This window comes from Cibotium barometz, chromosome 14, assembly GCF_041138505.1.
Source record: "Cibotium barometz isolate CiBa-2024 chromosome 14, ASM4113850v1, whole genome shotgun sequence".
In the NCBI taxonomy this organism is placed as follows: domain Eukaryota; kingdom Viridiplantae; phylum Streptophyta; class Polypodiopsida; order Cyatheales; family Cibotiaceae; genus Cibotium; species Cibotium barometz.
The window spans coordinates 5,235,001-5,251,521 of record NC_141059.1 but is presented as its reverse complement, the minus strand read 5'-3'; the positions used below and the strand labels follow the sequence as shown (position 1 = coordinate 5,251,521).

The following is a 16,521-nucleotide window of genomic DNA, read 5'->3' as shown; positions in this document are numbered from 1 at the left end:
CACATACCCTGTGTAGTGTTCTCTTGTCCTACGTACTCTCTTGTAGATTGTTGCTACCATGTATTGGTGGAACAATAGAAAGCAGTTGGTAGGGCACATGGGCACTTGAGAGGATAGTGTGAGTTGCAAGTCTACATCGACAATCACTTGTTTGCAATACTGTATTCATATGCATTGGTATGGAAATCTGGTCAAAAATGCCCATGACACTATGTACTTGATTCTCCCCATATCAATATACTTTATTTGAGGGAGGGACCGACCGTTCCGGCTCATTGTGTGTCTCTTGTCAATTCAGCAAATTACTTCTTGTATTGAGCATGTGTCCATCAAATCTAAGTGTATTTAAGTGTATTGATTAGCATTGTGTTCAACCAAAACCAAGTCACAGCTGGCCTTCTCACTAATGATGGTCAACTAGCTGCTAGGGTCCTTTGTTGGCTGCCAACAACTACCTTAGAGCCTATATGGCTGTCGATTAGATCCCCAAACCCTCCATGATGATGATACTACACATGGTGATGTTGATGCTAATGTTGATGATCATGATGATGGTTCTGATGCTGAGGATGATGATGATCATGATGCTGATGATGATGATCATGATGCTGAGGATGATGATGATCATTATACTGAGGATGATGATGTCCTACATGCTGTCTTAACTCTTGTCCTTATCAAGGATTATGATGTTCATTCTAAGGATTAAGCCATGGCACGGGCGTGCACGTGACAGTGTGTTGTTCTTTCAAATTTACAAACAACTCAATAAATTAAAACATAATATTATATATAATATATATCTACATGTGTACTCTCTCTAAAGAGAGAACATCCAGGCAAGAGGCTGAGATTTCAGCCCTAAAGGAGGAACTAGTGGAGGCCAAATTACATGCTAAAAGTCAAGCGGCTGAAATCTCAGCCCTCAAAAAGGAGTTGGAAGCCACTTCACAAGGCAAGCTTGAGGATGGAAAATTTCAGCCCTCCTTGATTGAAGAGCTGAATACCATCAAGGAACAAATGAGGATCATTCGAGAGGAGGAGTAACATAAAGAGAAGACATCTTCATGGGTGGAGGTGATCACAGAGACACAAAAGAAGATGGACGAGGCGGAGAAATGGATCGAGGTCGCCAAGAAAGGGAAAGGTAAAGAATCGCCACCCATCCCCACTCCCACCATGATCAACATGACCCTTGAAGAGGAGCAAAGGAGGAAGACCCGGGCCTTACATGTACAAGTGTCCGGTCTAAAAGACCATGATGATGCGGAAGAGGAAACCAAGGAGCTCTTCTCTATGATGGGCACTGAAGCCACGCACACAAAGGCATGGAGAGTGGGAAAGAAGAGAGAAGGTAGTGGCGAATCTTCTAAGGAGAGAGCACTTATCATTCGTTTCCCCTCCATGGAAGCGAAGAAGGACTTCTTGAAGAGACGTCCTACACTCAAGAAGACGGGAATATTTCTTGGAGATGACCTCACACTCTCGCAGCTTGCCCACATGAAACAAGTTATGCCCAACGTAATGGCAGCCCGAGAGAAAGGGAAAGTGGCCTTCTATAGAGATGGTAGAGTGGTGATTATGGAGAGGCGCTCTTCATGACGGCGCGAGACCTATGGGACTACACTCAAAGTTGCTACTTGGAATTGTAATGGATCTCTACGCCTTGATGTAGGGGCTTTTGAGGATAGTTTCACTGGGAGGGACATCATCTTCTACTGTGAGACGCATCAGGCTCCTCGACAGTCCATGCCACATGTTAGTGGATACCGATGGGAGACAGCTTGTAGACAGGAGACTCGTTCAGAGCATAGAGGACAAGGCTCAGGAGGAGTGGCAGTATTGTTTAGAGAGGAGCTACAGCCACTGATACATATAGTCCGCAGAGATGAGCAGGCTAGGTACATGTGGGTTAGACTGAGGGCAGAGACGGGCAGATATCTCTACATTGCTATATGCTATTTTGCTCCTAGTACATCAGTGTATGCATCACCTAGCGGGTAGTCTCCCTTTTCTATTTTGGATGATGACATTTGGGAGTTCTCCAGGGATGGTGACATCATTCTCTTGGGAGACTTCAATGCCAGGACCGCCCATAACCAGACAGTATTTTATGATCCCTCAGAGGAGATGTTGAGGGAGCTTGATGTTGAGGGAGCTTGATGTTAGGGATATGGGCCTATCTAGACTCTCACAAGATGAGGAACATACAGTGTATGGGCGGTATTTCCTAGACATGGGGACTGCACATGGATTGGCCATCCTGAATGGCCTACAGAGATTCCCGACAGCGGGCGGTTTCACTAGCTTTCCACATCGGCATGGTGCTAGTACAGTGGACTATGTTATGGCTCAGCCCAGTCTCATTCCCTCTTTTCAGGATTTTATGGTAGGCACTAGGCCGGTTGGAATAGCAGTGGATCGTGCTATCTTGTCCTTCACTCTCACATTTCAGTTCAGCACCGCTCCATTGGGACAGGTCTCCACGCACACTCGTTATACCTTTACGAGGGAGATTGACACCGTGTACACGGATGAGATATACAGACGCTTATGTGCCGAGGAGCCGGGACGGCCATTAGATGAGCTCACTCAGATATTGATAGAGACGCTTCATGCTGCAGCATCAGAGGCATATCCCCATAGTCAGCCTACACGGAGACGATCTGGGAACATGCCCCAGAACAGTTGGTATGATGAGGAGTGCAGAGAGATGAGGATCAGATTACAGAGAGAGGTGCTCATGGGTGTTACCACTCACAGACAGTCATGGATTACCTTCCGGCACCTAGTGCGACGGAAGAAGAGGGCTTATCTTGCTCAGTTAGAGAGGGATTTGTACCAGTTATTTATGAGTCAGGACTCAGGCGAGGCATGGAGACTATTCCATGAGCATTCACCATCACCAGCCATTACCTCCACAGAGATTTGGGGTGAGTATGCAGCATCCCTGTATGCAGCACCAGGACAGCCGCCCCTGCCAGACCCATCGGAGCCATGCACAGAGACATGTGCTTTCTTTACTGCTGAGATGGTAAGGAAAGCTATTGACAGGATGAGGACTGGGAGAGCATATGATCATGATGGTTTGGTAGCAGAACACTTTATTCATGCCAGAAATATGCTTGCAGAGCTTATTGCTATGATGTTTAACCGAGCCATGTGTGAGGGTTTTCCTGAGACTTGGAATATGTCCACGATTGTGCCTATCTTCAAGTCAGGGGATCCCATGCTTCCTGGGAATTATCGTACCATCATGATTGGTCACACATCGGCTAGATTATATGCATCTATTCTTGAGCAGTAGTTGAGTAGATGGGCAGAGAGAGAGGGCATACGTGCATCAGGGCAGGCAGGGTTCAGGAGAGGTTTCTCCACTCTTGACCATATCTTGACACTCAGAGCTATTATTGAGGAGGGCAGATTATATGGAAGGAGGATTTATTGTTGCTTTGTGGATTTCCGCAAAGCTTTTGACACAGTACCGAGAGCCAGACTGATGCGCAGACTACAGGAGATGGGAGTGCCCACAGAGCTGATTTGGGGAATCATGGCTTTATACAGGACAGTTGTGGGGCAAATACGTACTACTCAGGGTATATCTGAGATGGTTCACTCCACTATTGGGGTGAAACAGGGCTGCCCCCTTTCTCCCACCTTATTTGGGATGTATGTGGATGAGGTTTCGGACTATGTAGAGCGGGAGGGTGACAGAGGGGCACAGCTAGCAGGGACATGGATTCCGCTGTTATTGTATGCTGATGATATTGTGCTGATCTCAGATTCTCCAGAGGGGATGCAGCGTCATTTGGATGCATTGCACACGTTTGCACAGGACAGTGGATTGTCTGTTAACCTTGGTAAAACCAAGGTGATGGTGTTTAACACCACAGCACAGTGGGTTAGGAGGTCAGCACCCACCTTTACATATGGTCAGGAGACAGTGGCGTATACAGATGCATATAGTTACCTTGGTGTGGTTTTTAGTGGCCCACTATTTTCCTTGAGGAGAGCAGCGGAGACCAAATTGACTAGAGCTTATGCAGCATTGGGGAGACTAGAGAGGATGTGTTTGCAGGTTCAGTTTCAGGAACCTCGAACAAAGCTTTGGCTCTTTGACACTCTGGTCACTTCAGCCATGCTGTATGGAGTGGAAATATGGGGACCCTCAGTGGATCACCACAGCCAAGCTAGTAGCACTGATGGATGGAGATGCATGGAGAGGCCCTTGGTTTCTATGATTTCCCGGATGATTAGGGCCAAGGCCTCCGTACCACATGATATTATCCATGCAGAGATGGCTGCCCCCCCCATTGGTAGTAGAGGCACTCACTCGATCAGTCTCCTTTATACATAGCACTTGGGCTCTCCCTAGAGACAGATATGCTCGTTTAGCCCTGGAGTCTTAACGACAGTTGGCATCACAGGGAGACGGATCATGTTAGTATGCACAGATGACAACTTGGTTCCAGCTGCATGGCTTTAGTATGGACAGACTACCTCCATTTCAGTACTCCCTGGATGCACCCTCCCTTTCTCTCACACGGGCAGAGATTACCAGACTTATCAGGCAGGACTTGACTCAGCTGGACACTAGGAGGACATGGATACAGCCGACACATGAGCTTGGTACGAAGATGGCTTTCTATAGAGATCATCTTCTCCAGCTCACGGAGGATGGGTTTGTGATTAGACCCAGCTACGTGGATCTCATCTTTCTCATGGGGTACGGTGTGCTATTGGTCAGATGCGCACATCCTCACACCAGCTAGAGATTGAGACTGGCACATTCAGAGGAGTACCAGCTGAGGCCAGGATTTGTCAGCTGTGCCAGATAGAGCCAGAGACAGAGTTACATTACATATGTCACTGTCCAGTATATTATGAGATACGAGGCCGCTTTCACTGCCTATTCAGAGAGGGCTTCGGACCACTTTCTAGAGTCATGAGATACCTGGATCAGCGATGCCTCGGATTGTACTTGCTGGAGCTGCGTAGACATAGAGAGGGTCTCCTGAGAGGGAGGGGATCAGAGAGGGAGAGACACCTACAGAGGCAGATTACAGACTTCTTTCGACTAGAGATTGAGCAGTCAGGCCAGCAGGCATTGCAGCTAGCCCCAGAGTACAGCCGCACCAGAGGTACACTGATTGATCGAGCTATAGAGCTGGGGCGGTCCAGGCGCCCCAAGATGAGAGGCCCATCTCGACACCGGCGGAGACTACAGCAGAGGATCAGGACCATACTAGCACGGCATGGGAGACGTCCAGTCAGAGTACTCACCATGGAGAACATTGAGGATATCCACCATCGACCGATGAGAGACATCTTTGGATAGTGATGTGTATGATGCTTACCTTTGTTGCTGGAGTTTTCCTCCCAGATGTTATCCATTAGGAGCTCCTAGTACCGTACTTTTCCTCATAGTTGTTTCAGTTTCAGTTAGTTGTTTAGTTGTTTTTAGCTTTCCTTACACAGACATTGTATCAGATCCACCAATTGTTGTAACCTTTTTGGTCTCATAGGTCATTTTGGTCTTGTGAAGACGTTAATATATCATTTCATTTCATTCATCTCTCTCTCTCTCTCTCTCTCTCTCTCTCTCTCTCTCTCTCTCTCTCTCTCTCTCTCTCTCTCTCTCTCTCTCTCTCTCTCTGTGCGCGCATGCACGTGTGCACGGATAGAGATCTGACAGTGAACCTTGGGAAAACCAAGGTTATGGTGTTTAACACCACACAGGCATGGGTGACGAGATCAGAGCCTCAGTTCACTTTTCGAGGGGAGCCGGTAGAGTACGTCAGGTCATATGTCTACTTGGGAGTTACTTTCACAGGACCGCGTTTCTCCCTGAAGGAGGCAGCAGCAGCTAGATTAGCTCGAGGGCATGCAGCCTAACTTGAGAAGCAGTGTGCACACATACAATTTCAGGAGCCACGCACCAAATTGTGGCTATTTGATACGCTTGTCACACAGACCCTCCCGTACGGAGTTCCAATTTGGGGGCCCAGTATACATCACAGATCTCAAAGAGGGACAGAGGAGGGATGGAGGCAAATGGAGAGACCACTGATTATGATGATTGCCCGCATGATTCGGAGCAAATCATCAGTACCACATGAGATTGTTCGGGCTGAGCTGGGTGCCCCACCAGTAGTAACCGAGGCCCTATTCCAAGCAGTTACCTTTTTACAACGGCTATGGGAGCTCCCTCAACAGAGGTACTCCCGATTGGCATTGACCTCATCCATACAATTGGTAGAGGATGGAGATACTCATTGTTGGTACGCTCAGATGAGATCATGGTTTGACCTACATGGTTTGCGGATAGAGGCACTACCACCCTTTCTGTGACATGTGAGGTCTTCAACCGCAGTAATCACAACCTTAGTCTAACTAAACTGCACTTAACGATGTTTAAGAGATAGACAAATATGTGTCAATGCAATGCAGCTATATTAGATGATGAATGCGGTTACAATGAGATCCAAATGGATCTATGCTGCTGAATATGCTGATATGCTGAAAATACTGTTGTCCCACTATCTTTCCCTTGTCTCCTGGGAAGGAAACGCTGAAGGGATGCTTTGGAACAGATGCGATGCCGATCTGATGATGAAACGCAGATGCTCTCCTGTTACCTGGTAAGGAAACGCTGAGGAGACAGATGCGTTTGCTGAATATGATGGACTGAATGCTGCTGCGTGGCTGAATATGCTGCTTCCAAGGCTTCCTGGAGGAGAAACGCTGGAGAACACTTTGCTGAATGCTGCTGAACTGAGATGCGATAACCTATGTGCTGAGATGAGAGGCTGAAAACGCATGATGATCTCAGATGTGATGATGCGCTTCCATTTATATGCAGGTACTGATGCAGGTTGGCCAGTGTTGCTGCAGTCGGCCAGATGCACATGCCCACGACTGAATATATAACGCCAAAAAGGCTGGTCAGCTGATGTATCCATGCTGTCGGCTGATGTAAGCATTCTGTCGGCTGCCTCCACAAGCCCCAAATGCTGGTCTATATGGCTAATGTGATGCTACCATGCTGAATCCAACTCATACCATGTGGTACATGCTGAAAACATTCCTTTAAATGCCTAAATAATGCCTGATGATGTTTATGATGCCATAAAATGATGCCATGTCATAAAACAATGCCATGTCACTGTACACCTGAATGGTGTGCACGTGACATTCCCCGCTGCTAAACTGTTGCTGGGTGGTATACCTGGCAACCTTCGACTCCTCTGGGGATCCTTCTCCTCCGAACCACTGCCCCCTTCTGTCTTCTGCTGCCGGGACTGAGGTCGTCTACAGGAGTGAAATCCTTTGAGCCAAGACTCTATGTACTGCGGGAACTGAAATGCTGCTAAACTGCTTGGAAATACCTGAGTCACCCCTGACCTGCTTGTGGAAACCTTTCTCGTACCATCTCCGTCGTTCCTGAAGCTCTGAACCTCCTGAGGCGATGTTGGAGCAAACTTCCGTCTTCTGTGGAAGAGAAACCCCCTGCTGCTGCCAGTTGAAGCCCAAAACTTATGTCCTCCTTTGATGATGGATGTCATTCTTCCCCAGAGAGTTCATGGGCAACATGTATGCCTTGCAGATGCAAGACTGACTGCTAAGATGTCTGATATGCAAGCCATGTGCAACCCTATATGCTGTGCAAGAATGCAGATGGATGGGTTACTAATGCATGCCTAAGGGAAAATCCCTAAGGGTGGCCTGCAAGATTTTGAGAACTGGGTTTAACTGTGCGGAAGCGATTATCATGATGTCTGACTGAATGACTGATGGAATGAACATGCTCTAAGGCTGGTTACCCTGTAACGCTCTGATACCAATGTGACATGTGAGGTCTTCGACCGTAGTAATCACAACCTTAGTCTAACTAAACTGCACTTAACGATGTTTAAGAGATAGACAAATATGTGTCAATGCAATGCAGCTATATTAGATGATGAATGCGGTTACAATGAGATCCAAATGGATCTATGCTGCTGAATATGCTGATATGCTGAAAATACTGTTGTCCCACTATCTTTCCCTTGTCTCCTGGGAAGGAAACGCTGAAGGGATGCTTTGGAACGGATGCGATGCTGATCTGATGATGAAACGCAAATGCTCTCCTGTTACCTGGTAAGGAAACGCTGAGGAGACAGATGCGTTTGCTGAATATGATGGACTGAATGCTGATGCGTGGCTGAATATGCTGCTCCCAAGGCTTCCTGGAGGAGAAATGCTGGAGAACACTTTGCTGAATGCTGCTGAACTGAGATGCGATGACCTATGTGCTGAGATGAGAGGCTGAAAACGCATGATGATCTCGGATGTGATGATGCGCTTCCATTTATATGCAGGTACTGATGCAGGTCGGCCAGTGTTGCTACAGTCGGCCAGATGCACATGCCCACGACTGAATATATAACGCCAAAAAGGCTGGTCGGCTGATGTAAGCATTCTGTCGGCTGCCTCCACAAGCCCCAAATGCTGGTCTATATGGCTAATGTGATGCTACCATGCTGAATCCAACTCATACCATGTGGTACATGCTGAAAACATTCCTTTAAATGCCTAAATAATGCCTGATGATGTTTATGATGCCATAAAATGATGCCATGTCATAAAACAATGCCATGTCACTGTACACCTGAATGGTGTGCACGTGACACTTTCACTACAACCTGGATTGTCCATTTTTGGATCTCACCCGCTCAGGGCAAAACCGCGTGATCAGGATGGATATCATCAGAGTGGACACAGAGAGGACATGGACTAGCCCCCTTGAGCCCTTGGGCACGAAAATGGCTCATTACAAGAGCCATTTTCTACACCTCTCACCGGATGATTTTATCACCCACCCGGCGTACATGGATGTACACCTATCACATGGGATACGTTGCGCCATTGGACAGACCCAGACCTCATCACACCAGCTGCGGATTGAGATAGAGCGATATGTGCATCAGATCTTGGATGACCGCATTTGTCAGCTATGCTACCAGGAGGTAGACAGAGGAACACTACATTTGCCGATGTTCAGTCTATTATGAGATCCGAGGGAGATATCACTGCCTCTTCCGAGAGGGTTTTGGGCCGTTACGCGGGGTCATGGAGTTCGAGGATCAGAGATGCCTGGGATTGTTTCTACTTGAGCTTAGGAGACACAGAGAGACCCTCTTGGCAGACAAGAGGCCGAGCCATGATGTACCTAGACAAAGGACCCTGACAGATTTCTTCGGCACCAGCAACCCAGCCCACACACCTCCTGATACCTCCTCCATTGGGCCATCAGGGCACCGACCACACTCCCAAGGAGTCACCACTGATAGAGCAGTTATCTTATGTCGTGCTCGTCGGCCACACCCACCAGGATCCCGACCACGGCATCCTCACCATCGCCAGATCAGAGCCATTATTGCTCGGCATCGGAGGCACCTACCTTGCTTATACGACCTCTCCATTCTAGACAGCCCCATGGCGGAGATACTTGATCTAAGGAGAGGGCAACACTTCAACTGATCAACATACATGGATCTACCTGATATACATTTTTCAGTATTTTCCAGTATTTTCTACTCAATATCATCTCGGAGTCTTACAGTTCTGTTCTTATAACTGTAGGACAATCAGTTTATTGTACTTTTTAGTCTCATTTAGTTGTTCTCTTTGATGAGACACCAACTTCAAACGTACTCTCAGTTTTGGTCTCATAGGCCACTATGGCCTCTTAGCCTCTTAGAGACGTTAATATATCATTTCATTTCATTTCTCTCTCTCGGATTTGACATTCCCAGCTCATAGGTCTAGTCTTTGTTTTCTTTTGTATCATGATGAGATTACATGGACACTATCGTATCATTTTTGGTCTCATAGACCCACTAGGTCTTTTGAAGACGTTTAATATAGCTTTCTCTCTCTCTCTCTCTCTCTCTCTCTCTCTCTCTCTCTCTCTCTCTCTCTCTCTCACACACACACACACACACACACATGTACTAATGCAAATGCACACTGTCTCCCCCAACATACATCTCCTCACACAAAGAAATTATGTCTCCTCTCTCTCTCTCTCTCTCTCTCTCTCTCTCTCTCTCCCCTATGGTACAGGATGGAGCTAGCCAGGTTGCATATCATGATTGTATACTCCATGCATATAGCTTTGCATTCTCCTAGTAGTAGAGCTCCATCCCCTCCCCCACTCATTGTACTTATTGCACACCCAGATTCATCTTTTTAGTTCAGTACTTTTTTCATTTTGTTGGGATGACAGAGGATACCCCATACAGGTACACTGATTTCTCATAGGCCGAGTTCGGTCTTTTGGAAGACGTTAATAAAATCTCTCTCTTTCTTTCTTTCTCTCTCTCTTGTTGTTTTAGCTTTTCTTACACAGACATTGTATCAGATCCACCAATTGTTGTAACCTTTTTGGTCTCATAAGTTAATATATCATTTCATTTCATTTCTCTGTCTCTCTCTCTCACACACACACACACATACCCTCCCACATTGAAACTCTCTCTCTCTCTCTCTCTCTCTCTCTCTCTCTCTCTCTCTCACACACACACACACACACAATCTCCCAAATTGAAACTCCCTCGTCCACGGCCACGCCACCACAAGAGGATCCAGGCCATCATCTCCCATCATCGCAAGACCTCGCGCCAACTCAGTTTTACCACCTTGAGCACCATGTCACAGCGGCCCATGAGGGATGTATAAGGGTGATATGAGAGCTCTCTGCTCATGTACCTAGATCAGATTTTATAGTTCTAGATTTTTGTTATCTTTCTTTATTACTATTTTGTACCCAAGATGATATACCTCATGGATATGATGTAACCTTTTGGTCTCATAGGTTATTTTGGCCTTTTGAAGACGTTAATACAACTTTTTTTCTTTCTTTTCTCTCTCTCTCTCTCTCTCTCTCTCTCTCTCTCTCTCTCACACACACACACACACACACATACACACATGAAAATATATATTATATATAATATTATGTTTTAGTATATTCAGACACATATACATATATGTGTGTATTCATAAATATATATATATATATATATATATATATATATATATATATATATATATATATATATATATATATACCTTCATAAGGTTAGAAAAATCTAAACTTACGAATTGAGAGATTTCAGAAAGAAATAATAGTGAAGAAGGACAAAGACAAAAACAAAGCATTTGAAAGATCAAAAATAAATAAACTAACAAACCTAGCTAGTAAGAAGAGGAAATCAAAAGATAATATCAAACGAAGACTTTTAATTAAGACATTAACAAAAAAACAAAAAACAAAAACAAACCAAAAAAAACAAAAAAACAAAAAACAAGAAAACAAGAAAACAAAGCAAAACAATTACATGAATGAAAGAAACTTATATATAACACACACACGCGCGCGCGTACGCGCACAAAAGCATACACACACTTCTTCTTAATAAGAACTTAAACCTTTTGAGCTGAGATACTAAACAACAACACAAAATAGCAAAACAAAGAACTGTAAACTCTAGACCTAAAGCACTTAAGAGCCAGGACTAAACATTAAGCTAAACTTTAAGAAAGACTTCGACTCAAAAGTGCAACCATTAACTCCAATGTCTATCCGAACATGAAATGTAGGTTCATCAACTCTATCATGCATAGCGTGGACAATAAGCTATGACATCCCTACTCACGTCATCAGTGCCCAAGAGTAGGTGCCGGTTTGTATAAGGTTAGTCCAAAAGAAATGCTTTATAAAACCAGCGAACTGAGTTTCTATCACTCTCCGGAGTATATAAAATATTTTATGTATGTGTGTATATAAATATATTTATTTATATACACACATACACAAAATTTTAATTAATTAAATTTTAACATAGATTAAATTTTAATGGGTGGAGATGGGTGGTGCGGTGTGCTCACTCTCAAATAAATGCATCTGTCCTTTGTCTTTTCTTTACAATGAGAGAGAGAAAGAGAGAGACACCTATACAGGTTGAAGTTTTCATCATGAAACTCACCTTTTCATGGGAGCCCCTTTTTGTTCTCTCAAGGAAATCATAAGGTAATAAGAGAAAGCTCTCGTTTCAAAAATTGAGATGAGATGAGAAAATTAAAAATTGAGAAAAATCGCTCCCCTTTCTCCCTTGGTCCTCTTCCTCCTCTCCTTTGGCCATGTGGAAGGGGGAATAGCTTGTGTCTCTCTCACATTCTCTCTATGCCTCTATCACGTGCACAAACACAACCCTGTCACACAGACACATGCACATGTACTTCTCTCTCTCCTCATACCCATCTCGCATACACACACACACACATAGAACCACACTCTCTCCCTCTCACCCCCCCTCCACACACATGTATGTGACTGCCCGAACGGTTACATATGTGGGTGTGAATGTGTTTATGAGTGGCCTTTTAACGGACAATTTTTCCCCTATTTGGCTGGACACGCAAGTCATGGACTGGTCGGCCAGCTTTTATGCAAGTCGGGGGGTTGCAAATCAACCTTAATACACACTTAATTAATGTCATTTGTACACATGTGGGCGCACAAACCTGGCCAGCCCAGATATGGGCCAAAACCAACTGCCTAAACACAAGCAACTAATCACCCCTTGCGCCTAAGAATGCTCCACATAATGGTTATCCTGTGTGTATCGACTGCCCACCTGCCCCCGTCCCTTGCCAGGCAAGGAATCAGCTGCCCAGACTCATCTCCCTTGATGTCCAATGCTCTGCACTCCCGACACCAAAAGGGATCAGAGTCCAGACTCCCACCAAGGGGATCAACGAAGAGGGTCAGTGCTCCCGACACCAAAAGGGATCAGAGTCCAGACTCCCACCAAAAGGGATCAGAGTCCAGACTCCCACCAAAGGGATCAGAGTCCAGACTCCCACCAAGGGGATCAACGAAGAGGGTCAGTGCTCCACAAACTGCCATTTAACACTATCACACAACTGAAAAGGGGCCTAAGATCCTTCTTGGTGGTATCATCTGAGGGGACCACACAACTCTCATGGCCAAGTCAGGGATGAGGTCATGTGGAAGACATTGCAACCAACAGACGTGGGAGTGAGAAATCAATCAGGGTCAAGCGGCCAGCCCTCTCTAAGGATGGCTGAGACAATGGTGAAGATGTGGTCCTGGCTAATTTTTGGTGAAAGGACCCTCAGAGAGGGCTGGCTGAAATTCTCCCCAACCTTGACAAAGAGTAAAGACTAGCTGCGAACCAGGAGGCCATGGAATCTGGATGTCACAACTTGACTGAAGCTGATGCTTGGCATTGTAGCTTAGGTATGTAAGCTACAAGCAGTTCACAAACGTTAAAGACTCTCCAACTAGCTACAGACCATCCTCTCATCATGTGTACACATGTCGTATCGAATCATGTCAATAAAGGCCTTTCTGCCACGATTGCCAGTTCTCTAACTTTGCCTGTCAGGAAACCATGTTCAAAAGCTAGCTCTTTAACAACACTACTGCCACACAACTTGCACAACCCAGTTCAGAAACTATTGAACTAGTTAACAAAACCTTCTACTCGTCAATGATGAACGTTGCCATTCTCTTTCATGTCTCTCCGCACGGGAACCTCAGAAGGAAACTGTCACTCAATGCCCACAGCTTTTTGTGGCTGGAAATTGTGTGGGCAGGGGATTGATAGCCTGCTCTTCAACCAGGCAGGTGTAAGGGACCAACAAACAAGAAGAACTGGAAAGTGCATAAAAAGAAAGCACTTCACTGCCCAACTCTACATTGTCCTTTGTCCATCTGTTTTCTAGTGGATTTCAGGCAGACAGCAATAAACACAACCCTCAGTACTCTAGGGCAGCATGATACATTGAATGAGGGAACCTGCAAATCTCATCACTGAGCGTCAAAGCCAGAAAAGAACTGTCTCATGATAAGGGCAAACCATTTCCTCGCCAAAATCCAGCTGTGCCAATACTGAAAGCCACGATATTCTTCAGCGTTTTGGAATGGCAAGGTCCAGGTACACCCATTGATTTAAAAACTGAGACACGTGACATCAAAATAATGGCTATGAACGGCAGCAAGATGTTGCAGGCTGCAGCCACCCAAACAAACCGTACACAGTAAAATGGGCAGACTTGAACTTCTGCTGCTGCGAGCCATTGATACCCCTATGTCATGTGTGTTCTTTGAGTACTATAACTCAAACACGTGCACGTCATGTTATGCTGAGTCCTTGATATGATGACAGTATCGTGTACATGTAAATGCTGCCAGAAGCTGTGAGTGTTAGTAGCGTAGCACAACTTAAACTTGCTGCGAGATGCTGTGCTTTTTCATAGGGTAGCAACACTCGTGTGATGTTATGGTGAGCTCTATGTCATAGAAATGTTACAACATGCTGTGAGTGTTTTTTTTTTTGGGTGGCATAAATGTGATGCTGCGATGAGTGTTGGGGAGGGTAGCATGACTCAGGCACAGCGGATTTTAAAAATCACACAGAGGCATAAACCAATAAGCTCAGTGAAGCAGCTTGAACTGACTACAACAGTGTGCCCCATTTAGATGATAAACCTTCAATTCTGCATTTTTTATCACAAATCCATCCCAGCACAGGCAATTATTGTAAAAGAGATGAATGCTATACCTTGGATGAAACCCTCAAATGTCTGCTACTTTTTAAGATGGAGATATTGCACCCTCTTTAGATATCTCCCATCTCAATGTGCGTAATCTGCAATGATCCCAGCTGTCCGGATCTGCCCAACTGCACAAGACAGTTAGAATTCCCACAGATCCCACTTAAGGTTTTCACTTTTCACAGTGCCCGATTAGAATTTGTGTAGAACCCAGTCAGGGGTTCCAAAGAGCCCGATCAGGGTTACACAAGAGCGCGGTTAGGGTTTCAGAGCGGGTTAGAGTTAGCACAGGGCCCGATTAGGATTCGCGAAGAGGTCCGGTTCACATCGTGGGGTACTTTGGTTGAGCTCGCAGGACGAAACCATAAAGGGAGGGGCTTGGAATCGAAGCAATGATAGACGGAAAAAGAAGGCCAGGAGGCGAGATCTGGGAATGGGAAATGAAAAGAATCTAAGGACGAATGCAAAAGGGAGGAAACGAGGACAATGACCCCCGGCTATCGCAATAAGGGGCAGGTGTACGAGAGGGAAGGCAAATGCTTGCGTCCGCCATAGCCAAACTCATATGCAAGCTTTCAACGAAAGGGAGGAAGATGGTGATGATGATGACGTTGTTGTTGTTGAAGGATACCTTTTGTTTGTAGTAACCATTCGCTCGTGCAGCGACTGCCAAAACCACTTTCCATACATGATCCCTGACGCATAGTAATTAACTATTTAAAAACTACTACATGTCTTCACCCCGAACAAGAGGTTCATTATAACTAATACCCCTAACAACAAGTAGGTGACCTGCGCGTTGCTGTTGCTTGTATGCTTATACTGTATACATATGTATGTGCGTAAGCAAGTGTACGATTACTGCATACGTGTGTATGCATTTATGTATGTGTGTGTGCAAGCTGAGTGTGTGTATATGCGTGTGTGCATGTGTGCATGTGTTTAAATGTGACTCTCCCACATAGATACATATCTTTGTGTCTCTGTCTCACGTGCATTCTCTCTGTCTCTATCACGTGTACATACACAAGCCTCCCTCACACCCGTCTCGCATACGCATTCTCTCTTCTCACACCCATCCCGTACATAGAAACTCTCTCCAACACATAGAAACTATCTCGCTCTCTCTTCTCACACCCATCTTGCACATAGAAACTCTCTCTCTCCCCCCACACGCACGTGTCTGATTGTGTGTACGCATGCATACGTATGTGTGTGAATGTGTTTATATATAATAGTATTAATATATATCTTTAATTTTCTTATTTATAGTTATTATCTATCTATTACATATTAACCACAAGTACCCTTGTGGCCAAAGGAAAGGGAAGGAGTGGGATTTCATCACGAAAGAGACACGTGGATAAATTTAAAATATATATATAAATTCGCTTCAATGCATGGGTACATTCTTGCCAACTTTTGCTCGCATTTCACTGCACAACAGGCGTCTTGCTCTCCAGTGCCCTACTCCCGTCTCACTACCTATCTGAGCGTCTTGCTCTCCAACGCACCGCCCACCCTACTCCCGTCTCACTGGCATCTTGCTCTCCAACAACATGCCACTCGCCTTGCTCCCATCTCACTACCAGAGAGACGTGGTCAATGACGTGCCGCTCGCCTTGCTCCGGTCCCAATGTGCTACCCATCTTGCTCTCCAGCACCCATCTCACTACTCAGTGACGTGCTCGGGTCTTGCTCTCTAGTGCCCGTCTCAGTACTCGCATCTCGATCGATGGCCTGCTCAAGTCTTGCTCTCCAGTGCATCTACATCAATGGCCATCTCCATCACCATCTACTATTTTGCAAGGCAAGGTTGTAGGCACCTATTCTTACAGCATACTTTTTTAGAGCTTTTCTATTGTATACATTGTTGAAACTGTGTGTGTGTGT

The 16,521-nt window shown here is 45.5% G+C and overlaps 1 protein-coding gene across 3 annotated transcripts in view; it reads right to left on the bottom strand.

Annotated features, from left to right (window-relative positions):
• The window catches only part of LOC147631594 (E3 ubiquitin-protein ligase SINAT3-like), a 57,614-nt gene extending 42,200 nt beyond the window's left edge, over positions 1–15,414 (bottom strand). For 2 of the 3 annotated variants that reach the window (XM_086808110.1, XM_086808112.1), the window contains exon 1: positions 14,637–15,250. The gene's annotated coding sequence lies outside the window, so the exon portion shown is untranslated. The other variant, XM_086808111.1, reaches the window with a different exon arrangement.
• Positions 15,415–16,521: the final 1,107 nt, after the last annotated feature.